Below are 25,738 nucleotides of genomic sequence, written 5' to 3' on the forward strand. Positions count from 1 at the left end.
TTGACAACCCTACCTGACCTGAGTCCCTGCAAACGAAATCAGTAACCGTAACACTAGTGGAAGTGACCCTGCTGAGAGTGAGTCTGACAATAATGACATTGGTGTGGCGCCCCCAGAGGTAAAAAAACGAAAAATTTCTTCAAAGAAGAAGACGTTTTGCTTCAATTGGATGCAAAATGAACAATTTAAACACTGGATCCAGCCAGTCCCAACATCAAAAAATCAGTGCAAGTGTGTAGCATGTAACAAAATTTTAAAATGCGGGAAGTCCGAGTTGCAAAAACATGCAAAAACTTCTCTGCACCAACGGAATATAAAAAATACAAAACAGTGTAAGAAGATGGACAATTTTGTTGTCAACAATTCCGAGTTACAAAAACGGAAGTTACTAGAGAAACAAGTGAAGACGGCCGAATTGGGCATCGCTGCTTTTTTTGTTGAACATAACATAGCCTTCCAAATAGCAGATCACCTGATTACAATGTTAAAAAAAACAATTTCCGATTCTGCCATTATTCAACAAATTTTCCTGAAACGAAAGAAGTGTACATCAACGATTTCAAATGTATTATGCAAAGTGGAAACAGATGAACTTTTAAACATTTTGAGAGTGGTAAGATGTTTTCAAGATTTCTGCCTATGTATCAATCTAATATTTTTTTTACAGAATAATTTTTCAATTTTGTGCGATGAAAGTACCGATATAAGTTGTCAGAAACTGTTTTGCTTCGTTGTTCAATATGTCAATCCGCAAAACCATGCCCTTGAATGCAGATTGCTGGAGCTTATTTTAATGGATGAAAAGATGGTTCTGCTGAGAGCATTTATAATACCTTCAAGAAGTATCTCTCCACCAAAAATATTCCAATTAGAAATATAACCGGATTGGGATGTGATGGAGCCAGCCAATGTCATGATTGGTGATCGCAATTCGTTTTTTTCAAGATTGAAAGAAGATGTTCCGAGTGCAGTTCTTCTTCGTTGCATTTGTCATTCTGCAGCTCTTATTGTAAATAAAGCTTGCGACATGCTCCCATCCGAGTTAGAAGATTTAATGAGGGAAGTTTACACTTACATTGGCGGCAGCTCAAAACGTTGCGATCAATTAAAAGAGATGCAAGAATATTTTTGTATGAAGCATCACAAGATATTAAAAGTGTCAGGAACTCGTTGGCTTTCTACCCATCAGTGCGTTGAAAGACTTCTTTCTAATTGGGAAGTGTTGAAGGCATATTTTGAAATTGCTTTTTTCGAAGACAAGTTAAACAGCGCAAATCATATTCTACAAAAATTAAAAGACCCTAAAATTAAAACTCATTTTGAATTTATGAAGTACGCTTTAAATTATCTAAATAGTTTTAACGCACTTTTTCAGTCTAAAACTACACTTATACACAGCTTACAAAAAGAAAGTAAAAGGTTGCTTTTACAATTATGTCAGAACTTCATAAAGCCGAATGTTTTGAAGGAAAATAATTTAAACTTAAGTTTGATTCAACCTTCAAACTATTTGGAGATTGAACATGTTTATGTCGGCACTGACTGTTTAAACATTTTGAATACTATGAATGCATATGACCAAAAAGAGATAAGACTGAATATTCTGAAGTTCTATATATGTGCTGCTCAAGAAATGATTAAAAGACTGCCAATCAACAATAATTTGTTTTCTGAATTAGAATTTTTATTACCAAAATTTGCTTTTGTGCAATCAGTTCAGAAACTACGTGAATGGTACTAAAGTTTCAGATGAATGGAGGTCTTTACCGTTTTATTTTGGCGAAGATAAAGTTAATGAATTTAAACAAATGCCAATTCCACAAACGAAATAAAATTGCACACAGCAATTTAAATTCCATTTGTGTATTAAGATCGGCTTTTAAAGCCAAAGATATTAGCTGCGTTACTTTTGAACCCACTGATTTTTATTTGAAATTGTTTAATTCTCAGGTATACGAAACCAAAGACTAATTTCTTAATTATATAACATTATATTTTATACGAGAGTTTATATTTGTTTTCATTCGAATTTATTGTTTCATTTATTTTTTACATATACATATAAAAATAAAGTTTCGTTACAATTATTTTATTATTATTTTTTTCAATCAAGCACCTTCACCTTCACTTATTATTATCGAATCGTAAAGAGCTTATAGGGTGGCAGAGTGGGAGTGGAGCGGGAAATTTTGAAAAAAAGAGGGAATAATTCTTGTCGGTAGAGGGAGCTTCTGGTCAGGTGACATCTTCGACCATATATCATATAGACTCGCCGTAAAGCGTGTTCGTAGGCAGGTTGTTTGAAGCCAACATGTAATGGTGAGAGGAGTGAGGGGCAAGGGGAAGCTTACTCCTTGTTCATTGGCAGCTCGTAGTCAAGGGGCAAACAATTGAAAAAACATTACAAGTCTCAGAAATAATTTAAGTTTTCGAGATTCAAAAAAAATGCCTTACTTAAAGTACTTCTAATTCTATCTTATGACATGTCGTCAGAGTTGTGATATTCAAAAATATTCAGTATCAAAGCGGAAAATCAGAATACGTTACGACGCCACTGGTGTGTTCACATATTTAGGTTAACACATGTATTTTCTTACTTTCGGATGACATAACCGATGAATAAACCCTTGTGGATACTTTCTCTTGTATATTTCGACGCAAGAACCGAATTTTGCCCATTCACAAGTAAATTTAAGCCCAAAATTCACCATTTTTCCCTTTAATCACAATCGTGAAGCACGAAGTTTGACGAATATTAACGAAACACTTGGAAATATTTTGAATGAACCAATCAGAGAAGAGGTACCTAAGGGTCAAATTCGCGTACCAAGCCTCATTTCCCCTTGCCCCACCTGCACATGTTGGCTTCAAAACAAATCTCACCTTGCCCAGTCTATATGATATATGGTCGAAGGGTGACATACCAGGCCCCTGAAAGTGTATACAAATTATGTGTTCACTGGGAGGGGTGGGGCAAAGGGGGGAAACGGCTAAAATAGTTCGTGTGCTCTAGCTTAGAGGTCGCGTCAGTTACAAAGAAATCTGTAAATTTAAAGGAATCTGTCACATTTTGCTAAAAGTAAAGAAGGTTCACTTAAAAATAATCGACGTGCGCACACTTCTCTTTTTAATTCTTTGATTTATCAACAGCCGATTATTTTGCTGTCGTTGCGGTTTTTGGCGACATTTTGTTTTAATGTGTTTTAAAGACTTCAGAAAACGATTTAACGTGATTTTTTGGATGTTTTTGTGATCAAACATCTCTACTTTTATATGGATCTTTTATTTGAATCTAGTGTATAGTGTGAATGACAGTGTTTTAATGAAGGATGAATCAACTTAAGGCAAATTAAGGTAAACGTTATTGAAAGGTGTCTATACAACAATTAACTGCGATTTCTAGATATTAATATAATCATATTACACCAAGAAGGATCATACAAACTTCTCTAATAAGGGAATTTCTTGATGTTTAGGAGATGAAGACCGTCCTTGGAGATGATAACGGTTCTTGGGATGTAATTGAAAATCCCATGAAGACGAGTTAAATATAATGTGCAGTAATTAATAGGTATATCATAATTATAAATAAATTTATTGTAGTTGCGAAGCTAGTATTTTGTGAAAGCAGGGAGTTTAGGACTTGCTATGGTTCAAGGTTTTCAAATTCGCCATGTCCCTCTATGTCTTAATCTTTTATGTTGTTTTACACAATGTTATAACGCCTATGCCTGTTAAAAAAACAAGGTTTGTCCTTTTTGTGATTGCTTAATTTAGAAACTAAGCGAAAAAACGTATTCTACAGGTATCATACAAGTTAATCAATATTAAAGCCTACTATTATTATAAATTTAAATGATTACATGGTAGTCTTAATCAGTTAACTTCCAGTTATAGTTATGTATATCAGATATGTGGCTTTTTATTTAAAATAATTTTAGCACACTTGTAATTCTCTTGTGTTTGAGTAATTTACTAATAACTATGATGCAATCGAGATTTTTTTTTAAAAATTTCAAAACTTATCAAGAACTTTGACATCAAACTGTTAAAGTACGTGTTAGGGCCGCTTTTACAAACGTCCGTAAACCTTATAACCGCGAATAAATTTCGAAAAATAGTTGTTTAAATTTAGCCTTAAGGGACTTAAAAATTGGACTATTGTCAAAGGTTACAAGCAAAATTTTGATATTTTTTTGCTTTTCTGAACAGTCTGTAGACAAGTAATCAAACCAACAAAACTGATGTATTTATACAGACTGATCCCGAAATACTGTGTCTGTTAGCAATCTGAATTTAAATTTTAAAGGATACCAATAGTGTACACTTTCAGGTAACAATTCAATAATTTAATCTGATGCCAACATACTCAGTTTCTCTGGATCATTGTGTATATTTAGACAATGTATTTACATATATTATTACATCTGAGTATGTTTATGAAGAACAATTCGAGTTAAATTAATTTTGCCTATACATTCCAGCACGTTATTATTTTTTTAATAAATTTTAATTGGAAAGACTTTGTTTCATTTTATTAAGCGATGTTAAATGTTTTTGTGCTATTGCAACTGTTACAGATGCTTTTTTATTAAACAGTGCACACAGTAACAGTGCATGAGTACAGAAACATTTAACATTTATAATTCTTTAAATTTGGAAAATAAATAAAATGTCCTGTTTGAATTTCCCGCTATTATCGAATTAGTTCGTTCTCTCAGGGTTAGGTGGCGCTTTCGCGAAAAAACGAGGGGTAGACAGAGAGATTCGCTTCTTCCTCTCTCTTATTCTATGGTGACATACCACTGCTCGGCCGCAGGCCAGGAAGCTGCGATTACGCGCTTGCGCCTGCGTCTGACTCTAACACTTACATTTTATACATGCGCAGTAGGGAGAGGTGGAGGTGGTTCTAGAACCCGCTATCCTTATCTACTCTCGTGAGAAGTGTCCCACTAAATTAATGAAAGCACTGATCACATTTTAAAAGGCTCTCTAGAAGAATATATAGCCTATAAATAAGTTTCAAAAATGTTACTTAAAACAGTTGTAAAACACTGAAATAAATCATAGTCATAAAAATATTTTTTGCAACCCATTATTTTGCATATTATACAGACTGATCCATAAAATCTAAGTCTGTTGGCAACACAATTCAACAATCTTTTAGGGTTGTTCGTGAAATAATTTTTTGTCAAGAAAAACTGTACCAGGTTGCAGTGTGGCAAATTTTGAACAAAAATAATTTCAGATTGTTGCCAACAGACTCAGTTTTTCTGGATCAATATGTATTTGATAAAAAAAATAAGTTTCATTCCGTAAGCAGATGGGTGAAGGACGACCCTAATTCGTATCCTCTATTATTAATTATGGTACAAGTACGTTATAAATAAAGAAAATAAATCACGAGAAAAAATTAAAGCTGCTTAGAAACTTCAGTTTTTATTATCAAGCATTTTAAAATAAGATGTTTTAGTTTAACTGAACCGTTAATTCGGTGATAGCATTTTTAATGTGTGTACTTTTCCATGTAATTTTTTTGTGCGCTTTTTTCTTTGTGCGCTTTATTCCTTATGCGCTTTTTCCTTTGTGCGCTTTATTCCTTGTGTGCTTTTTTCCTTGTGCGCTTTATTCCTCATGCGCTTTTTTCCTTGTGAGCTTTATTCCTTGTGCGCTTATTTCCGCTGCGCTTATTTCCTGGGCGCATATTTCCGGTCACCCTCAAAAACAATCAAATAAATCTGGTGAGCCCAGCAGTGACAACAGAATTTCTTTCATCTTTTGCAATTCCCTTCAAAGTGGGGTTGGTTTTTAAAAACAGACAATATCTTGACGCGGATTAGAATGGATTGTTATACACGTTCTTAAAATCAGTGTAAAAATGTATCTGTATCTTCAATAATAACTAAGAATAAGTTATCAAATTATGATGAATTTTTACAAAGATTTAATACAATCGAAAATTTGATTAAAGCTAATAGTTTAATACATAACAAAAATGTTACCTTTTTATAATTTGTGTAATAGTAGGAATTGCAGTGTTATTACTTATAGCAATATCTAATGTAATATTATATACTTTGATACATCGCCTTACTAGTAGGACTTATGATGTTTCTACCCGTAGCAATGTATGACGTAGTTGATTTACATTTGTGTTATAAATTTATGTTCTTATAAAAACAGACTTTATAACTAAACCAAGTTTAAATTTGTTTTGATTTATAAATTCCTTTTTCCTCCTTTTTCCTCTCCTATTTTTACATTTTTAGTAATTTTTAAATTTTAAGAACAAAACCAACCAATAAAATTTAGATACAAATAAATATTAAATCTCTAAAAGTTACTAAATCTGAAAAGTGTTTTAATTGGATGTTAATTAAGTACATTTTTTTAATACTTCTATTTTGCTTAGTCTCACGAATGTAATATATCCGAAAACATGAAGCGAATTACAATATTTATTGCTATAACTTTAATAGGGTATTCAACTTGTAAAAGTGTTGCTAGTGAAGCGAATAGTATTGATGGTAATACAAACTGTACAAACCAATCTTTATCTCAGTACTCAACAAATTTTGGGTACCTACAACGTGAAAATCAAACTCAGGACAACAGATCTTTTGAAGAGTTAAAATGTAATTATAATAATTTTTCTGATGCATTAATAGAATTTCAACGTACATATAATTTACCCTCCACCAGCTTGTAGAAAAACTTGTAAATTGAAATAAAACTGTAATTTTTTACAAGTGTTTTATTTATATGAATTACAATACATTAATATTTAGAAATTACCCATTTAAAATTAGAGTAGAAATTGTTTGTAATAGAACTATTCTTCACATAGATATTTGGAAAATATTATTTTAATTTATCGTACACTTTGAAAGTGGTGCTTCTTGTAGTGGATTTTCTTCAATATTTCAGAAACCATTACAGGTAAAATTACAAAATTTAGTACAGTTAATAATACTTGTACGCCAATCGAATTCGAAGATCAAATTAAAAAAAACTTAGTCAGGGGCATCTCAAGCTGGAGGGGTGGAGGGTGAACTCACAACAGCATGTACTCAGAATTGTATACATCAAAACGCATATAATCAGAATCGCCAAGTTAAAATAACATGCAATTGCATATTTAAAAAATCATGCACTCACAATTTATCAACCCCAAAAAGCAACTAGCTGTAATTATTGTGGGTTACTGCATATTCAAAAAACGCGGGAGACGGCTATCTTAGACTGCGCCATCTAGCGGCGTCGTGATTGGCCGCCGACAGCAGTGCCATCTAGCGTCATTGGCTGAAATGTTATAGACTACAGCGCCATCTAACGTACTGACAAAGTTAGATTTTGTGATATATATCCTACTTATATATGAATATTAATTTAATGACACTGTACGCTATGTTAATTTTAATAGTATAAGATCAATAAATCATGAACTATTTACTATAGATTTTAATAAGTTAGGATGAAATACATTAGATAATAAGAGATAATATATTTTAGAAGATATAATTAGTACTCACGCATGAGGGCATTATTCATTTCTACAAAAAAAAACAACTAGTTTATAAGTTTTTAAAAAAATTATTATTATTTCTAGATAATAATAAAATATTTTTTGTACTATTTTCTTTATTAGTTATTATTACACCTTATTTCCGTTCAAATTTTAATCCTATTTATTTTTTTATCCAACGTAGTAAGTATGTACTTAGATAAAAACTAGAGTTTTAAACAATTCCCCTCTCGACCACTCTATCTATACCAACCAGTATAAAACTCAAAGTGGTGTTTTGCAACTGTATCAGTTTCTTGTATTAATAAATAATAATGGAATCCATAAGAAAACCAAAATTAGATTTTGTGACGTCACCAGCGCATATATCCTACTGTTGTTTCCGGTCGCAATATTATTTGTTCTTAAAGTATTGATTGTTTTGAATACTATGGATATCTGTAAATAAAAAATATTTTTTCTCTATTCCAACTAGAGGATAAAGATGATCAACCAATTAAATAAGGTTTGTATGTTTTGAGAGATATCAAAAACTGAATATCTTGATGTTTATGTTTAAAAGGTGATTCGACGTAAATGAACTAAATTATTTGTAAAATGGTTAGGTTTATCAGATAATCAGAATAGTTGGATTGAAATGAAGGATAATAAGTAACAAATAAGAAACATATACGAAATAGCAAGTGTAGAACCTGTCTTGAAAAATGCTGCATTTTGAAAAAGCCATAAGCAATTATTAATGATACTGGAACTACTGAAATTACGACCATGTCAATTAATGGATATTATTCATAAATTAACGGAAACATATCAACAAGATTACGATATAAAGCTGAATCTACCGTGTTTACAACATTAATATAATACAGTAGTTTTGATGAGAATCAGTGTGATGGTCTTTCTTTAACAATAAATAATTGTACCGAGTGACTTTTAATGACTGAAGCAAAAAAATCTGTTGGTGACATTGAGTTATTGGCCTCCCTGCTAGCTTGTTGTTATAGAGCAGTTTCATCTGACGGCCATGTCTACGATCGTAGGTCAGAAATGAATGACAACTGAGTATAAAATTTTGAGTAATGAATTTGATAGTCAAAGTTGTGAAATTTAGTTTTCAAAATTGTTACCCACTTGACCACAATAATCACAATCATTAATAGTCACCCGGTATTTCATGTATTCTAGATAATACCTGAAGTCAATACTCAAATACTTCCGGTAAGTTTAATAATTTTTGTGGTAGTTTCGTTAAAAATTATTTCTTTGTTTTACAACTTAGATGAAATTGACTTGTATGCCCATAGAACAAGGAACATATTCTTTTATAGTGTCGACTTGATTGGCGCATCTGCAAGTGCCATTATGCAGATAAAGTATAAAGAAAAAAGAAGCAAAAACAAAAACAACATAAAGAAATCGTGCAAGAAGAAGCATGGGTGAGCTGGGACTATTACACTGAGTCCAATTATTTAGATTATTTAAGGTCCAAAAAACTCGCAATGCCTTAAATTAAATAAGTAAGTTTTATACATTCTTTTTCACCAGTAATTTACATTGAACTATTTCTTAGAGCCAGGTCTCTACATTCATTGCCACAAAAAACCTAACCTCATATAATTTTTTGTAAAATTTAAAATATTAATAATTATTTTTCGTTCTATTTTCTGTTTTAAGTATTATTACACCTTATGCCTGTTCGCCTATTAATTAATTTAGAAGTGCATAACCCACCCCTGCACGTATTCAAGATTGTATATTTCAAAAAGCATATAAATTCAGAATTGCTTCAGAATTATCAATTAAAAAAAACATGTATTCAAAATTGCATATTTCAAAAAGGATGTATTCACAATTTCACAACTCCAAAAAGCAACTGTTCTGGGTTGCATATTCGAAAACCACCGGGGGGCATGCGTCTACCATACAGTGGAAATTTGCAAAGTTAAAAAAATGAGGCGGCCATCTTAAAATTGCAGCTCCATCTAGCTGATTAACCGCCATCTTTTAGCCTACAGCGCCATCTAGCGTGCGACCCAAAATTGGATTTCGTCACGTCACCGGCACACAAGTCCTACTGACCGTCTTGCAATGAAGAGACTCCAACATCAATTTACCCCTAATTTGGCAAAAAACAATGAATTAATAGGCAGCGGGATATTTTCCAATCCCGGCTGTTACAGGACGACAAATGCAAAACCGTCCAAATATGATTATTTTTATCTCCAACTGACTGAAGTTGAATCGGAGATGGACAAATTGTTTCGGATGGTAAATGAAGAAATTCGGATGGAAATGCGAAATCGTATGACGTTGCCTCGATATTTTTCTTTCGGTTTTTGTAAATACACCCATTTTCTAATGGTAATAGAAGGACAGCAAAGATTTTGTTGTCTGCATTGCTCGTTAAATACACTATATTTCCTATTTCGCTTTCTAATATTTCAAATGATAATACAAAAAAGAGTAATCAGTTGTTTTGAGTTGTATAGATGAGATTCATTATTTTAAAAATTTCAAGCTTTCTAATTCGTTTCTAATTGAAAGTGTGTTCAATAATTTGAATTGTTTTGTAAGTTTAAGTAAGATAAAAATAAAGAGTAATATTTTATTACAAACAAAACATTCTGATAAGAATATATACAGTACATAATATGTGTAATGTAAGATTAAAACTGCTACTATCACTTCCGTTATAATAATTGACCGAAATAACGTTTATTTTACGTTTGGAATTTTATCTCGTTTCCTTCTCCTACTTCATCTTCATCTCCATTACAATTAAGATTGTAAAAAGTACTGTTTCCGGTCGCATTATTATTTAATATTATTATTATTATTACTATTATTATATTCATTATTATTATTTGTTTAAAGTTCTGGTTGTTTAGTAGGTGTTTAACCCTATGTTTTTTTTTGGAAAATTTTTAAATGAGATTAAGAATTTTCCGTGAAAGTTGTCGCAACGCTTGAGTAACACATGCGAGTATTTCCGCGGCATCAACGAATGTCAGCAAAATGTTTTAACTGGGTGACTTGACCAGCTCCAACTAAACAATATCAAAATGGTTTTTAAATTTTAAATGGTGAAATTATTATTGCAATTAACATTTGTTTTGGAATAACTATTTTAGTTTGTTAGTAAATTTTGTATATAGCAGTAGACTCCCGATTATCTGAAACGGTTGAGACCAAGGCCCATTTCGGATAATCGAAATTTCGGTTAGACCGGAGGTAAAAACAAGAGTTATAAAAAACTGTTCTAAACAGAAAAAATAGTATGTAATAGAAAACTTAGATACATACAGAGATCTAAAATTGATTGTTGTGAAAGTGTTTCTGTAGTTGCATGTTTGCCAAAACATAAAAAGTTAAATAAATCAAAACTGTTTACAGTGTGTTTAAATGCGCAAGCATAAGAATAATCGAAAGATTTTTTCGGATAAACCAGAGATTCAATTTTTTAAATTTGCTTCGGATATTCCGGAGTTCGGATTCAAATTATTTTTGTGATAAAATCAATATTGAACTTAACCCCGAGTTCTTACTAATTCATGGTCCTTCGAGCCTTTGAGCGAACCAAATACTATTTCCAAGCCATAATTTCGGGACAGTGAGGCTGCTGTCCAATAATACTTAGGCGTCCGAAGAGAAAACTGAGAGGGCCACAAGAGCAAAAGAAGAATTTTTCGGGACTACCAGAAGGAGAAAAATGGAAGAAAAAATAGATTCTCTGGCGAAAAATCAGCAGGAAATTGGAGAGGAAATATTGCGACTACATGAAAACGCAAAAAGGACTCGTCGTCAAGAAAAGTGGGAGATTATTATTAGAACAAGATGACGAAACGAAACGAAAAAAAAGAAAACGACAATCCCACCTACTTTTATCGGACAGGGCCCGTAGACATCATTTTGGAAGCAAGCGACTTCACTCAAATCTTGATTAACGGGTTGAAAAAAAGGAAATGATGGTTTAATCGCAGTATGAAAATAAGTAATTAATTTTTTTTCTCAAGCTTGCTTTCTAATACTGTCACGCCCTTTAATCTTGTATAATATCAAGGTTTTTAGTAAAAGAAATTTTGTTCAGCATGCACAGCGAATCTTTTGGAGGCCATTTAGAAACTTCAAAAACCACGGATAAAACGAAAAAACGCTTTTATTGGACCGGCATGCAGAAAGACGTAGAACGGTTTGTAAAAGGATGCCCGGATTGTCAAGCTAGGAAGGGTCAACAAAACCAAAAGCCTGTAGGTCTGTTGCAGCCAATACCAGTACGACTGCCTTTTGAGAAAATTGGAATCGACATACTAGGACCATACAAGGACTGGTAAAATTGCGAAAAAGGAGGTAGTGCATGTTCATTATTTCGCTTTATTCGGTGATGATGAGATGCCAAATGATGAAATGCCAGGCCATTCAACCGGTGGAGGTGACAGCTGCACCATTCCGGAAATTTATATATTGTGTTTTACCAAGAAACAGCATCTTCGCAGTGAGAAAACAAAATGAAACAACCAGAAGTTACCGAAACAAGAAGACATTTAAGAAATTAACATTTAAAAAAAAACGAAAAAAGTTTACTAATTTAAGATTATTAACGGGTGTTACAACCAAAAGCTCTTATTTTGTCTATTAAACGATATGGCTTGCTTTGGATGGGTGTGGTAACCTATTCTTAAAGAATTTGAACATTCTTCCTCCAGTGCCACTCTTAAGTTATCTAACGTCTCTAGCAGGGGTTAGCTACGTTCCACTCTTTTGCTAAGAAATTCCCAAACCAGCTCTACTGGATTCAAGTCGAAACTATTGGCTGAGCGCGAAAAACGTCGTATATTTACTTGTTCCAATATCAGACAACACTGTGATGACGAGCACTATCATCCACAAAACGATAATTTCCGACAAGTAATGGCGCATGGGAAACCATATGTGATTCTACACATTCGAGGAAGTACTTATCTGTTGTTATTGTCTAGTTTTCACCAAACACCAAATTGGTATAGGCTTCTAAAGATGTACCAGCCCAGATCATTAAATTGCTACATTACTGCTTTGTTAAATCCCGCTCTGGGTGATATGATGATATGCATCATTGACTGAATTGCTTCTTTGGTCTTTGTCACACTTTTTCACGACGGTCTGATGATGTTGGACTAAATTTGACTACTCTGTAAAGAGTACGTTCTTACATTTGTTGTTGCCTCAACTCACATAGGGTTATGCAAATTTAAACCCTAATCTTTGATCAGCTACCGTTAATTCAGAATCTTAGAATCTCCAGCTGGTCTTTTAGCAAACAGATCTGCTTCCTTGAGTCTCCCCTAGACTATTGGAGGTGAAATTTTTAACTTACGAACGTCTGCTAATCGTCCAGCAAGGATAGTTGCTGACAACCCACAATCTCACAAGACAGAAAAACCCAGAAAACTGTTAGAGTCAGTTAGTCTTAGTCTTAAGTCGCGGTGCTGCTAGTCATTATTTTCGAGCCACTCACAATTTCCATAATATTGTAAAAGTTATAATTAATGTACAAAGTGAATTAATAAATAAAATGTAAATTAATTGTAAAAGTTAAAGTTATAATTATAAAACAACAAGTGTAAATAAAATAAGTAAAAATAAATAATTTTTAAAAATACTTTTGTTAATGTTCCCACGTTAACTAGTGTGCGGATTTTTTTGAGCGGCAGTGTAAAAAAGAATTGTTGTGAGAGCATCGTTTTAACAGAAAAGGTACTCAACAGAACTTAATGATAATAATACCATACCTTACATGAAGAAACATTAAATCAAGTATCAAAATGGAAAGAAATAAATATCTACCTAAGAAATCTTATGAAAAAAGACATTTTAAATTGAACTAACTCAACATGGCCTGACAAATGGTATGAAATTCGTCAGAACGTGATCAGAACAAAACTTCTTAAAATATTATATGTTAAATGAAAATTCCGGATTACCTACTCAACAGCAACCAAACGAATAAGGTGGGCCAATCATCAAAGAAAATTTTTTTTCATCCTTTATAATCCCTTATAAACTGCGATTAGTTTTTAAGAATCGACAAATTTATGACACAAACAAACAATATTTATTCAAAAATTACAAAATCAATATTAATTCAAATTCGCTATAAAAATGAAACAAACTTAAATGGTAATTTATTAATAAAACAAATTAATACAATCGAAAATTTGATTAAACTTGATAATTCATTAAATCATAAAAATGTTAGTTTTTCACTAGTTTGTGAAACTATTGCTAGGAAATTGTACTGTGCTCCATATTGACGTATGGAAGATATCTAGTAACGAATGTTTAAAGAACTGTTGGTAAGTTAAAGCGCATTATTATCTTATTACATACTTACAATTTTTTTTTTTCAAAATTTCAGATGAAATACTTATAAAAAACATAATTATTAGAAAAGTCATTTACACTGCTCAAAACGAATAAAGAGCCACATATATAGTAATATTTTTTTGTAACTTAAAATATAACGACCTAACTTCGTGGTCACTTAGTACAGAGTTCAAGGTAAAAATTTACACCAAAAAAATGAATTTTTATCATCAGTTTTTGCCTTGGAGGAATGTAAGTTGCAAAGGAGTAAACTTTTTACCCAGAGATAAATGCATTTATACACTTTTGGCTTCATTTTCTTTTGGATTGTAAAAGAAGCAACATGAATGTTGATGTGCTTGGTGGACCCCAAAAGGGTAGAGTCTTCCTAACGGAAATTCAAATTGCTCGAGTCATTACGCTAATTCAAGAGGGCGATTCCAGACGCCAGAATCCTAAATGTTATTCGCTCTGCTATAAATAGGGCCTAAATTCGGTATGAAATGTTTGGTATTGTCCGAAGACAACCTTATCCACAGCGTGCAAGGGCAACTTCAGAAAGGGAAGACCGTTTAATACGGTTTTGGGCTACCCGCCAACGTACAAGTACAGCTTCAACGCTTCAAAATCTGCTTCAGACTACAGAGACCCGAATTAATACGCAAACAATCCGTAACAGACTGCACAAAAGTCAGTTTAGAGGTGATTGCTTGTATATTGACGAAGTTCACGTAGTGCCATACTCCAATAATATGGGACCAGGGTTCATTCTACAACAAGATAATGCTCGCCTGCACATGGCCGGAATTGTGCAGGATTTTTTTAATGCCTGCAATATTGAGGTAATAGATTGGCCCGCCCGCAGTCCCGACCTCAATTCAATTGAGCATATCTGGAACACTCTTGGGCAACGCTTAAAGGAACACCAGCCAAACCAGGACCTTCAACACGTTGAAGCCATCCTTATGGAATTATGGGAGCAACTCGACCCACAATACATTCGACGTTTAGTCGAAAGTATCCCCCGGCGTTGTGCTGAAGTATTAAGAGTCAGAGGAGGGCATACCCATTATTAATTGTAATGATGTATCAAGATTTCAATATGCGCATACAACGGTTATGCGTACATTTATAGAATTTTCGAATTTTCTATAAAGAGTACGAGCAGATCTCAACAAACTGTACTGTGGTGTTAGAGAAAAGTCTAAACCAAATAAGTAAAAAATAATTATACTAGCAATCCGTTTCTGTTAAAAACTATTATTCATTGTAAAAGTGGCTCCTTATTCGTTTTGAATTAAATTCAATTAAACACTTTTAAGAAATTATGGTTTCATTTCAATTTGGCGCAATATATGGTCTAATATCCACCTGTTCAATAAAGATTTAATAGAAGATCCATCAAAAAGGGTACCTGGAATGGATCAACCACGGTGGGTCTGGGTGAAATTAAACAGACTAAGAACTGGCCATGCCAGATGTAAGTCAATGTTGTTTAAATGGAAGGCTACAGAAAATCCGTATTGCCAATGTGGCCACGTGGAAGAAACAATTCAACATCTTGTTGAAGAATGCCATATTACAAGTTTTCAAAGAGGCTTCAATGAAATCAATCAACTGTCGCCACAAGCTAAAACTTGGTTATCTACTATAAAAGTTTTGTGATTTCTTCTACATACAATGTACTATTGTCCTTTTTTTTTCTGTCATACGAATATATATATATATATATATATATATATATATATATATATATATATATATTTAAAAATTTTATTACATTGTGCTAAAGTGTCAGTTAATACAGGTTTTTTAAAACCTAATACACAACAAAATGATTCATTTTTAATATACCTTATAGGATTATGAGTCATATTATAGTATGTTATAATAGTAGTTTTTAAGTCAAAAAATAATATACATCTTGAATATTTTAATGTAATTCCTGATAAACCTTATAACAATACAATGCAATAACGATATTTTTTCTTTGCAAACTTAAATTTATAATTACTACCTTTTAAACATATTGTTGAGTTCCTAAATAAAGGTAAAAACAGATGATAATAGTTAGTTTTAAACAGAATATAAAAAAATAAATTATTATATTCTATCTATTCATCATATTATCCATGCAATTTTCTATTATAATCGATATAGATTTTGAGACGTTTTTATATACTCATTATCTGACTTGGCATCTCTTAAATTTATGAATTTATACTCTATAATATATGTATATGTACTGCTGTGATGGCTGGCGACGCTACACAACAAGCCAATGTGCTCTGTAAGAAATGTGGCTCAAAAGTGGTGAATTTTGTAAAGTGCAAGCCTTGTCAACACCAGTTTCATCCGAGTTGTGCTAAGATTTTGAATGCAACTTTCCACGACAACAAATCTATCACGTGTTGTGAAAAACACGAGATATTTGAAGATGCCGACGATGGGAAAACATCTGACGACGAGATAAATTGGGAAAATGTAAGTCCGCAACTTTTCTCGTATATTATTAAAGAATAGGACGCCTTAATCGAAGAATTAAGAGATAAAATTGCATTATTGCAAATTTGCATTCAAGAAAAAAATAAATCGTTATCTCCAAAGAAACATTCTCCTCCGTTAATCGCCGGGCAGTCGCCGCCAGCGCATACAGTCGTTGATAACAAATCGGCAGGTAGAAACAAAAACGAAAACAAAAATAAAGATAAACTAAACAAAGTCGTATTCGAAAAGGACCAGCTACAAGCCCAAATTAATACGACTGCTACAAAAATAGTTGAGAACAATAAGAAAAGCATGCCTCGACGTGAAACTCCGAAAAATGAAGACCCTGTCATTGAAGAAAGAAAAAATGATTGGAAAACTATAACTCACAAGAAATTAGACAGAAAGCAACAAAGGAATGCTGTTATAGGGACACACGCTTGTGACAAAATAAAAACAGCACCCAAAAAGGCTTTTCTCTATGTTTCAAGACTCGATCCAAAAACCAAAAGTGAAGACTTGGTGAGCTTACTTCAGAATACTTTTCCAGAAGTAACATGTATGAAGTTGGACTCCAAATATCCAGAGTACTACTCATCCTACAAGGTGACAATTAACCTAAACAATCTAGAACACGCAATGAAATCAGAAATTTGGCCTGAAGGATCATATGTAACGCGGTATTTTCATCCACGTCGGTCAAAGACCAGCAGTCAATAACACCCGACTCTTTGCAGCAATGCAAAGGGTCGCTTAAAATATTCCATTTAAATATTTAGTGCTTGTCAAATAAATTAAATGAAATTCTTTTATTCTTGGAAAACCATAGAGATTATGATGTTTTAGGTTTTAGCGAACATTGGTTAAGTGAATATGAAATACAGTCAATCAACTTGCTTAATTTCAAATTAGCGACTTGTTTCTGCAGGCGCATATTACGTCATGGAGGAACTGTTTTTTTCGTAAGGGATGGTATAAAATTCAAACATTTGGATCTTTCTTGCTTCTCCCTAGAGTGTGATGCAGAGTTTAGTGGGATCTATCTAAATGAGGTAAAAACTGTTGTTATATGTTTGTATAGGTCTGGTCTGGGCAATGTAGATATATTTCTAGAGCAACTTGGTCTGTTGCTAGATCATATTCAAAATAAAACTTCAGATATTGTTTTGATGGGTGATTTTAACATAGACTTCAAAATGCATAAATCGAATAATAAGCTAAAAGAGTTGCTAACTCTAATAATGTCTCATGGTTTAAAAGTTACTATAGATACCATGACAAGAATTAGCTCTTCATCCGAGAGCTGCATTGATAATATTTTAACAAATATAAATGATGGGTTATATGAGTCAGAGGTATTTAACCCTTGCTTATCTGATCACTATGCTCAACACATTACATTATTTAACAAAAATACCCTAAAACCAAGGTCTACCACTGTGACAATCCGTAATAAAAGTAACCGCAATATGAGGCTTTTTATTGAAGCGCTAGAAACCCTAAATTTAAATTCTCAATTGAAAGATGTTGAAGAATCAACTAACTTTATAATTAACACATACTCTTATTTGATTGAGAAATTCTTTCCATATAAAGAGATAGAATGTAAAGATTCCTATGTTCCGCTAAAATGGTTTTCTGATGAGTTGCGTAACCTCAGAAATAACGTCTCAATACTAAAAACTGTAAGTCTCGTGTCTAAAGATCCCATTGATATTAAAGCTTATAAAAGTTAGCATTCACAATATAAAAAAATATTGCAACGACCAAAAAATGCTTATAATCAGTTTCTAAAAAATTCAGTTAATAAATCCAGGGATGTATGGAAGCTAATAAATTTTGAAAGAAATTGTAATCCACACAGAATCAATAACGAGATTTCCAGTAATGAGTTTAATAACTTTTTTTGTTCTATAGCAGAAAAAATTGTAAACTCAATACAACCAAATTCATTTCCAAATACTAGTCAATCCTTCAATCGTACTATAAATACACAATCATTTTTTTTAGAACCGGTGTCACAAAAGGAAGTCAGCAATGTTATTAATAAACTAAATAATTCGAAATGCTGTGTTATATATGACCTAGATTCCTCAATACTTAAATTTTCCGAGTTTATAGTAACTCCCTTTTTAACGGAGCTTATAAACAAATGTTTTGTTTCCGGAGTTTTTCCCAATAAACTAAAATGTAGCAAAATCATCCCAATTTTTAAAATAGGTACAAAATGAACGTTGAAAACTATAGGCCCATTGCAATCATTCCCATTTTAGGCAAAATTATTGAAATCTTAGTGAAAGAAAGATTATTTCGATTTTTTGAAAAATATAATCTACTAAGTAACAGTCAATTCGGTTTCAGAAAAGGCCGTTGCACAATCACTGCTCTTCGAGATATGGTGGAAGACGTAGTTGACTGTTTGGATGGGGGACATGCAATAGGTGCAGTTTTTGTGTGACCTTAGTAGGGCTTTTGACTGCGTGTCTCACTCTATTCTTTTACAAAAGCTAGAGCATTACGGTATAAGGGGTACGCCATTAAAATTCTTAGAATCTTATCTTCAGAACCGAAAACAAATGGTACTCTCAAACAACAAATACTCCAATATAGGGAAAATTGAATATGGCGTACCCCAAGGATCCGTACATGGACCGCTATTGTTTATCATTTATATAAATGATTTGTCTGCTCACTTATCACCTATTAAAAATATTTTGTATGCTGATGACGCAACGCTACTCTTTGCTTCAAAAAATCGTAATGAAATCAATCTTTAATTTGAAGATGGATTGCGTAAAGCAGAACAGTGGTTCAACAATAATTGTCTTAAATTGAACAAAGATAAAACTCAAAAAATTATCTTTTCGTTATCATATAAGGGGTGTCCAAGTGAAACTTTTAGGTTTAATAGTTGATGATGGTTTAAAATGGAATTATCATATTGACTATTTGTGCAGAAAGATCTCGAACCAACTGTTTGTACTTCGACAACTTAAAAAGATACTCAACTTTAACAATCTAGTTACCACCTATTTTTCACTATTACACAGTGTTCTCAGTTACGGAATCCTTCTTTGGGGAAATTCATGTCACTCAATAAGAGTATTTAAACTTCAGAAAAAAGCAGTGAGAATTTTAGCTGGGATAACACAACGCGAAAGCTGTAAACCTTGGTTTCACAAATTTCAAATAATGTCGTTACCCTCAATGTTTATTTATTCTACTTTAATTTAAACCCATCATTCAAATAATTTTCAAACTCATGGTGAACTGCATGGTTACAATACAAGAGGAGCTCATCTCTTGGTTACGACGAAACACAACCATGTAACAACAGATAAAAATTGTTTAAATCTAAATATATTTAATAAACTCAAACGCGAGACCAAACTCTTGCAACACAAACAATTTAAGCAAACAGTCAAAAACTACCTTAAAGATAATGTATTTTATTCCATCACTGAATTTCTTACGTCAAATATTACTATATAACTAAGTATTCATTGAAACCAGTAGATATATTTGTTAAAATTTAAATTGTAGGTCGCTGTTTTTAACATTTAAATATTGTCTGTATTGTCTTATTATTTACAACTTTGTATGTTGAGCTGTTGACTTGTGTACGTATGTTTTTTGTTATACTGACGTGTCTGTAAGTTCTTTTGTAACTTTTTTGACGAATAAATTATTATTATTATTATTATTATTTAATATATCATGTCTTAGAGTAATGTATTTACTAATCTAAGACATACAGTTTATTATTATAAAGTGAATGGAGAAACATAATGACCAAAAATTAAGGTATTAAAAAAGTTCTATTATTATAGAGAATAACGATTAAAAAAAATAATATCTAAAACGATATAGAAGATAGTGATAACAACGATGACCACAATGATGATTGTGATTTTAGATTTAGAATTAATAATAAATACTAGAAAAATAGAATTTCAAGATTTATATAAATTTTTATTTAATAACACTGTATGTAACGTTAATTTCAATAATATAGATCCAATCAATCATAAATTACTTTCTGTAACCATTAATAAATTAGGATTAAATGCTTTAGTAATAAGAGATATATTTTAAAATGTAAATTTAGTACGCAAGCTTGGAGTCATTACTCATTATTCACTTCCTCAAGAAACTAATAACGACACTTAATAGGTTTAGCAAAATTTAGTAATATTTTTATGTATGAATAAACTTTGTGCTCTATCTCGTATGTCAACAACTAAACCTTCATTCTGTTATTCCCGTCTACCCTTTATTCCGTATACTACTTTACAGAGAAAACCATTTCTTTCATTTTGACATTTGTGTTTATTTGAATCGCATTCAATTAAGTATTCATGGGCCAAATAAACTGAAATTTTTGATGAAAGTAATGCCTTTATTTCATGATAGTTGATCAGTATTAAATTTTGAAGTAAAGAAATAGTTTCTTAAATCAATTTAATTGTATATGTTCTTGTAAAAATTGTAGTTTGTTAAATCCAGTGCAACGATATTTTCGATTTACCGAATTTGATTTTGAATTTATTTGAATTTTAAACAACACGTGCGTATTGACCGTCATGGAAGACTTTTTAAAAAGTGCATGTCCGATGACGATACGCTCACATTTGGTATCATAAAATATTTAATTGTAATTGAAATACTACTTGATATTGAGGCCTTTATTTGTCGTTGTGTTTTAATTTACATATGCAGTGGTACAAAAGTAACCAGGTAACGTTGGTAGGAACAGGGCCGCCAAATATCCCACCAAATTTTATCATAAGAATCTACGGTCCATACACCATAGGAAATCCGTATACTCCATAACAATAATTGACGGTATGGTTTTACCATTAAAAATAACACTCTAACAAAAAGTGAATTTTGTTGTGTTTCTTTTAACATGTTAGTGTTTATTGAACAAATTTCTGGTCAAACTGATTTGTATTTTTTCCTTTTTCCAGATTAGTCCGGAACTTAACTACGACATCCCGGATGACAAAAGAGCGTTTCATAATTTTTAGATACATTATATCTTCGTTTATATAATATAGACAGATTGTATAAGTTGTAAGCTGTCCATGATACAAATGATGCTCAAACAGTGACATCACTTCCTTGTAGGAATGTAACAATTAAACAGCTCTAGTTAGATAAAAGTGTGAATAAACAAAATTATGGGAACAATTTTATTTTCAATTTACAGTTTTATCCATGTGTCAATACAGAGTATCAAAATCTTAGCGAAAGCCCGATAGAGTTAAAAGTGGAGAATAAGTAAGAAGAATGTGTAAGATAAATGTGTTTAGAGGGGATTAGTCCTTATATGAGCCCCTCTATAAACAGGGATGTTTTACATGTTCATTCCATCATCAAAATGAATTTAATATTCATGGGAAATAATGATCCCTCTGTTGGTAAGCTAAAGTGCATCATAACGTGAATGTGCCTCTTGATCTTCAATATCATTTGGAGTTTGACTTTTTAAATATAAGGAATCCGCCTGATGAAGTAAATATTAAAGTTAAAGTTACAATTTTTTTAAATTATACAATAAAAATCCGCTTAGACATTGTTTTCAACAGTGTTATGTTCTCTTTCTGCCCTCTCGCTTGAACATATGTTATATCCTGTACTTCTGACCATTATACCTATTTTCATTAAATATTGATCGCGACTTCTAGAATTCATTAGATCCATCACGTACACGAATTCACTTTGTACTGTTTGTTCATCTCGCATGATAACTATTTTCAGATATAAGAATCACTCACAGTAGCAATAAGATTATTATTTATTAATTTTTCACGTGACTAAAGTTACGACTTACAACTACAAATAATTGCTGAATTAATGTCATTTATAATCGTATAACATTAGTGTAAGTTATATAATAATAAAAAAGTTTAAACGACAACTACTGGTTTCCTTCGCACACAACAATAGAATTGTTCTTCATATAGATATTTGGAAATTATTATTTTAGTTTATCGTAATAATACGACAAATTAAATAATTTCTAAATATAAGTTATGTATCATAATTCAACAATTAAGTAGTTATGTACTCATGTATTTATGTAATTACAAGTGTTAACAAGAAAAAAAAAGGTTTTTTAACACATAATGCGCACCAAAATAATTCATCCTTAACATAATAATAATAATAACATAATAATCAATAGTTCTTATTATAGTAGTTCATAACATTGTTCAAATGAAAAAACATATGAATTTTGTACATTTTTATATAAATTATTTTGATAACTTTTTGTTTTTGCATTGTTAAATTTAATACAGTGGAACCTCGATAAGACGAATTTTCAATAAGTCAAACTAATTTTGATGGCAGTAGCATTTAGGTATACCAGATACATGTAAAATTTATTCGATAACTCGAACTTCGATAACTCGAAATCCTCAATATGTTAAATTATTTCTCGGGCGCCAGATCTCGATAAGTTGAATTTTTCAAGAAAAGCAATGATTGCATTTTGCGAATTCATTGTTTAGTCTTTGCCGTCGGCCCAGTTCAGTTTCAGTTCTGAAGTTACTGTTGATGGTTGTGTACTTAGTTAATATTATTACTCAAAATGTCTCCAAAACGAGTTTTAAAAACTTTAACAATTAATGATAAATATAAACTTCTCAAAGACGTCGAGGGTGGAACGCGGAAAAAAGATGTAGCCGCAAAATTCAATATTCCAGCTAGCACAGCATCAACAATTCTTAAGAAAAAACATGAAATTATTAAGGTAGTGGAAAATGTCAGTGAAACCTGTAATAACAAACGGATGAAAAAAACCGACATATGCAATTGTGGACAAATTAGTCCTGGAATGGTTTAAAGTTATGAGAGGAAAAAATTTACCGGTGTCAGGTGCAATGGTGAAACAAAAAGCATTAGATTTTGCACAGCGGTTAAGGCAAGAAAATTTTAAGGCTAGCAACGGATGGATTAATAATTGGCAAAAACGGTCAGTTAAATATTTTTAATTTTATTTTAACATTTTATTATGAGTTGCGTTATTTTAGTTATGGAATTTGTCAAAAAAAAGCATGCGGTGAAAGCACAGATGTATCTGAAGAAGATTGTTCTAATTGGAAACGTAATGTTTTGCCTAATTTGTTACAAAACTATCGAGAATGTGACGTCTTCAATGCGGATGAAACCAGGCTATTTTTTAGATGTCTTCCCGACAAAACACTGACTTTTAAAAATAAAAAGTGCCATGGCGGGAAGCACAGTAAAGAAAGGGTAACTTTGCTACCAGCAACCAACATGGATGGGAGTGAAAAGATTAAATTATTGTTAATCGGAAAAAGCAAAAACCCCCGTTGTTTCCGTGGAACAAAATGGCTTCCTGTAGACTATGAATCAAACTCGAAAGCCTGGATGACCGGCTTTCTTTTTGAAAAGTGGCTGCTGAAGTTGGATAAAAAATTTGAAGCAGAAAACAGAAAGGTGCTTATGTTAATAGACAATTGTTCAGCTCATCCCCCAGACTTGCAATCTAAATTAAAATCCATTGAACTTAAATTCTTTCCTTCAAACGCAACATCCAAGTTGCAGCCCCTTGATCAGGGCATAATAAAAAATTTGAAGTGTTACTATGGACGAAGAATTTTGATGAAAACCATCAGTGCTTTTGAGAAGAATCAACAAATTCTAAAATTAACTTTAATGGACTGTGTAAATGAGGTTTCGAAGGCATGGGACATTAATGTGAAATCCGAAACAATTACAAATTGCTTCAAAAAAGCAGGTTTTGAGGAAGTATCCTTGTGGGATGAAGAAGACGAAATACCATTGGTGTTCCTTAAGGACAACATTCTCAACGATGATGAGGAACTGACTAGATCTGAATATGAAAAATGGATAACATTGATTGGCTCATCTAATGCAGAGAATTATAGAGATTACCTGAATGTAGATGATGAAATTTATACAGCAGACTTTCCAACTGACGAAGACATAATTGAGACACATATTTCTGATAATCAGCAAGAAGGTTTAAACTCCGACTACTCATACAGCGAAGAAACATCCAACGAAACGATCCAAGTACCAACAACATCAATGGCGCTATGCATTAGAAACATTACGTCCTTTTCTGTATTCGGTTGAAAATACACCAAATGATAGTACCTATAGACATTTAAATTTGTTACAAGCTTTTGTGGAACAATGTGGCAACAAACAACATCAAAGCCTAATTACTGATTATTTTGAGCAAAAATAATTTTTATTTTTTATTTAAGTTATGTAGTTAACCATTTAATTTTGTTAACACATATGTAATACATATTTTGTGTAATAAACAGTTGTTTTCTACAAATTTTTCATGTTTGTCTGGTAACTCGAAGTCGCTATAAGTCGAAATTTTTTTGTGGCAGATGCTAGTTTGACTTATCGAGGTTCCACTGTAATTACATTTTAAACACTAAAAAAAAGCCAACGCAAATCGTAAACTACAATTTCAAACATGATATGCGAAAACAAATTATGGTCATCAATATATTAATCGTATTTATAACTCATCAATTCGCTGTTATTATTCTCGTAGATTTCAAGACCTTTTGTGAAATCTTCATCTGAACCAGAATTTCTGTTCTTGGAAATTTCCTGCCACCTGATTATTGATAATGCGGTTAATAATTCATGAAAAATTTTCGTTGGTACCTATTATAAAAACACATTGACAGAATCCATTGCATTTGGAGGAGTAGCCCTTTATATCGAAGAATCCATTACAATCCAAAGAAGTAAACGTAGACTCGGAATTAGAAGTTGTCGCAGCCAGAATCAACAAAATCGAGATCTTTGTAAAAACGAACTAAACAGAAATATTCAACGCTCACAGTCCAAATTGGAGTGCAGCAACAAGCAATGAAAAAGACAAAATGCTAGAAGCAACCATAGAAACCTCCAACTTGATTGTAGTGCATTTCAACCAAAAATAATTAATTAAATAATGCTTTGACTGGAAACTTCTCTACCTTGGATTTATCTTTCTGTGATCAATCACTAGCACATCTACTCGACTTTTCTATTCTACAAACCTTTATAATAGCGATCATTTTCCGATCGTAATTCATCATCTACAGCTCATTAGGCAGAAATATACAGATCGATTCAGATAAAATAAAGAGCCTGACGATCTGGCGATGCAACCCAAAAAACAGATTTCTTTTACGCCCTTGATCCAATTTAAATTGGGATTTGCAAATTGAATTCAAGTTATCAACTTATGTCACTCTGACATTAGCGCAGAGAACGATCATTACTGCCATTCAATTTTCGCGGAATGATAGAGAAAGTAGAGAAGTCTTTTCGGTGTAAAAATTACAATGCAAAATGTATGAAAGAATGAAACAA

General features: G+C 32.1%; 1 protein-coding gene and 1 long non-coding RNA gene across 3 annotated transcripts in view; both read left to right on the plus strand.

Moving 5' to 3' along the window:
- Positions 1–25,738, plus strand: part of LOC107398920 (uncharacterized) — a 302,351-nt gene that overhangs the window by 216,049 nt on the left and 60,564 nt on the right. The gene's annotated exons all lie outside the window — the stretch shown is intronic.
- On the plus strand, positions 2,675–4,520 carry LOC135266774 (uncharacterized). Its single transcript, XR_010334922.1, has 2 exons — positions 2,675–3,354; positions 3,404–4,520. It is a non-coding gene; the product is annotated as an uncharacterized LOC135266774 (long non-coding RNA).

The sequence above is a fragment of the Tribolium castaneum genome, chromosome 7, assembly GCF_031307605.1.
Source record: "Tribolium castaneum strain GA2 chromosome 7, icTriCast1.1, whole genome shotgun sequence".
NCBI lineage: Eukaryota > Metazoa > Arthropoda > Insecta > Coleoptera > Tenebrionidae > Tribolium > Tribolium castaneum.